We start from the raw sequence: 3,598 nt of genomic DNA, 5'->3' as shown, positions 1-3,598 counted from the left end.
CGGGGTTTCCGGCGACGGGGAGGGAGGAGAGGACGGAGAGGGGGGAGGAGAGAAGGAGGTGGGAGGAAAAAGGTGGGATTTTTGAGCGGGGGAGAGGAGAAGCTGGACAAGAGAGAAAAGAGCTGGGTCTTCTTTCGATGGCGAAGAGAGAGAGGGTTAGGTTTAAATTGGCTACAAAAAATAGCAGTATAATCATGAAGAAGATGAAGAAGAGATTGATGTTGTCTGGGGACGGAGATGAACACAGCGAGATGCAAATTTAGGGGTGAAAGTTTTCATTTTTTTTTTTATAAAAATTTTATTCGAGGGGAAAAAAATTGTGGAGCCGAGGAGATTCGAACTGTGGAAGAATAAAGAAGAATGTCGATGCTACGACCGGCGAGTCGCTATTGTCTTTTTAAATTATTTATACGTATCTGAGTATGATTAAGATGTTGTCTCCAACAGCTTTTTCAAAATTTTCTTCATAATAGGGAAGCAAAAACCATATTCTCCAACTAATTTTTATACCAACTCCAACAGCTTCCCCATTTTGAAGAATCCATTTTTTCCTCCAAAAATTTGGAGAATGTTGTAGATTTTGGGAAGCTTCCCCATTTTTTCTCCTCCATCCCTATTTTAGGGAATGAGATGGAGAATCTGTTGGACCAAAAACCTAACTAAATTCTCCAAAAGTAGGAAATGGGGAAGCTGTTGGAGATGCTCTTAAGGGCTGCATTGGAAACCTGTTATAAATGAACGGTAATGCTGCATATTTTAGAGAAATAAATCAATTGTAGGTTATGTTGATTCTTCTCTCAACTTGCTACTTAATATTTTTCCACAAATATCCTTATGGACAAATTTTTAAAAACGACCGTTTTTTAAAAATTAATAAGTAAAATCGACCGCTTAAAAAAATATTCAGCAAAATCGACCTTTTTCACTGGAAAGGATCAATTTCACAATTTTTTCTCAAAAAAAAAAAGCGATGTCAATCCATGTCTTCCCCCACCTCACATCTCCTCCCATTAACAGTAAAATCCTCAAGCTGCACTCCCCCATTCTCCTCTGAAATTCTCCGAAGCGTCATATCGACCGCCACCATCGTACGGACGACGGACAGGCGATCTCCGGTGACTGCAAAGGACGAGGGTTTGGGCTCCGGCGAGGGTTTGGGGTGGGTACAACGGAGGAAGAGGTGGTCGTTGGTAGGGGTGTGCAACGGTCGATTCGGTTCGGTTTTTACCAAAATTTGAACAACTGAACCGAACCGTTTATAATTCAAAACCGAACCGAACTGTTGTAAGTCGGTTCGGTTCGGTTTGTTCGGTTCTAACTTCATCAAACTTCTTATCAAACAACGAACTTTGTTAAAGAAAAAAAGATATTAACAAAGTAGGAGATTATGAAGCATTAAACACTGATATAATGATATTATTTTCAACCCATAATGATTCAGAAAATGAGTTTAGGGTTTGAGTCTTTGACTCTTTGGGGACGGGTTGGGTAGGTTTGAGATCAGAATGGGTAGTATTGCACTATATTCGGTCGGTTCGGGTCGGTTCGGGTTGAAAAGTTTTCAAACCGACCCGACCCGCCCTACTCATAAAACCGATTTTTTCGGATCGGTTCGGTCGGTTTTTTCGGTTTGGACCGAACCATGCTCAGCCCTAGTCGTTGGGGCGGTGGCGGGAGTCAGGGTTAGGGTTTGAGGTGGGGGCGAAAGGACGGCGGTTGAAGGCGAGGATGAGTTGGAGGGAGAGATCGAGGGAGGAGACGAGGTTGGGGACCAAGGCTTGGAGAGAGGAGACGAGGTCCTGTTGAGAGAGGTGGCGGGATTCGATGGAGTCTTCGAGTTGGAGGCGGAGGTCTTTGACGGCGGTGAGCTCGTCTGAGGTGGCGGCTCTGCCGGCATCGGCGTTTTCAGTCACCATTGGGGTCTGGTTTTTTGGGTTTCGAGGCAGGGAGGAGGAGATGTGATGAAGATGGGGGAAGGACGTGGATTTGCTTGGCGTTTTTGGGAGAACTGCACGGGAGTAGTAGTCCCGTGCAGCTCGAAAATTGTAAAATCGACCATTTTCAGTGAAAAGAGTCAATTTCGCTGAATATTTTTTTAACCGGTCGCTTTTGCTTATTAATTTTTAAAAATGGTCGATTTTAAAATTTTGTCCTATCCTTATAAGTCATCTAGAACTTTTTAAATTGAACTGGGATAATTGGTAAAGTGGGATAATTTTTTGACACTGGGACAATTTAATGGAACAATGATGGATAATTTTTGAAGTGGAATAATTTGGTAGGATAATTTAGTGGGATAATGGTGGATAATATTATGAAGTTGTATAATTTAGTAGGATAATTTGGTGGGGGTAATGGTGAATATATATTACTATTTTTAATAATTATATTTTTAATAATTGTATATTAAAAATAATATAAGATTGATTAGTCTAGTAATATAATAACTATAAATATAAAGCAATAAATCATCACTATTTTTCTCAAATAATAAAATATTTTACAACTAAATGAAAATCTAAATCCCTAGAGTGACTCGACTTTCATAATCCCACATGGCATCTGTCATAGAATTTCTCCAAGGTCTTGCCGCTACTCGTTGAGTTTGTTGAGTCTGTAACTCGTCTTCTTCATGTCCTAATTAAAGAAGGAATCGGTTTTTTGATCTAATAATTAAAGCAATATCGGTTTTTTAAGTTCTAAGAGAGAGAGAGAGAGAGAGAGAGAGAGAGAGAGAGAGATCGAAAAGACCTGTGAACCGAGGAGAAGCGATGTTCTTCAAAAGGTTGCAGTTCCACTTTTTTCCCAATTGATTCTTTATCAATCTGTAGGATAATTTGAGAGAGATGAACTGATGACTACATATATAGGTAGCATAATTAGTGGGATAATTATGACAAATTATCCCAATTCTAGTTCTAGTTGAATTCTACTCGACTAACACACCAAAAAAATATCACAGTTCTAGTTCTAGAAAAGTTCTACTTGACTAACACTACAAAAAAATATCCAACTTCTTAATTCTATGTGACTTAACACTTTAAAATTTTATCTTACAGATTATCCACGTTCCAATTTTAAGTTCTAAGTGACTAACCCCCCTTATCAAAGTCATTCGGAACCCACAGGCCCACCAAGATTCGAATTCGGGTTAGCTCCAATATCATTTTAAATTTTATGTCACTGCACCAAAACTGTACCAAAACTCCAAAATTATAACGATTTTTTTTAAACGAAGTACTATCGGATTAACTGCTGTAGATCCAAATTATTTAGACGCCCTATGAAATGATAGTGTAAGGGGATCAACAGAAAGCAAAGACGATGGACGAAACGATATATGCCTTCACAACTATAATATGTACGTGAGCTCGAACAGCCTCCTGCTTCCAAGTTCACAGAAGTTCATAAAGCATCATGATCTCTTCTTCCGAGCTTTTTCAAGCAGACAAAAATACAATCTTATCTTCCGACCCGTAACTCTATTATTTGAATCACTATGCGATATGAACAAGGCAGTTTCACATGGTAAGCAAACAAATGGAGCTGCTCCAAAGTCTATATTTCTTTTTCAAGGAAATGCAAAACCGACAGGGGG

This window comes from Asparagus officinalis, chromosome 10 (assembly GCF_001876935.1).
Source record: "Asparagus officinalis chromosome 10, Aspof.V1, whole genome shotgun sequence".
Taxonomy (NCBI): Eukaryota; Viridiplantae; Streptophyta; class Magnoliopsida; order Asparagales; family Asparagaceae; genus Asparagus; species Asparagus officinalis.
This window is presented reverse-complemented; position numbering follows the sequence as displayed.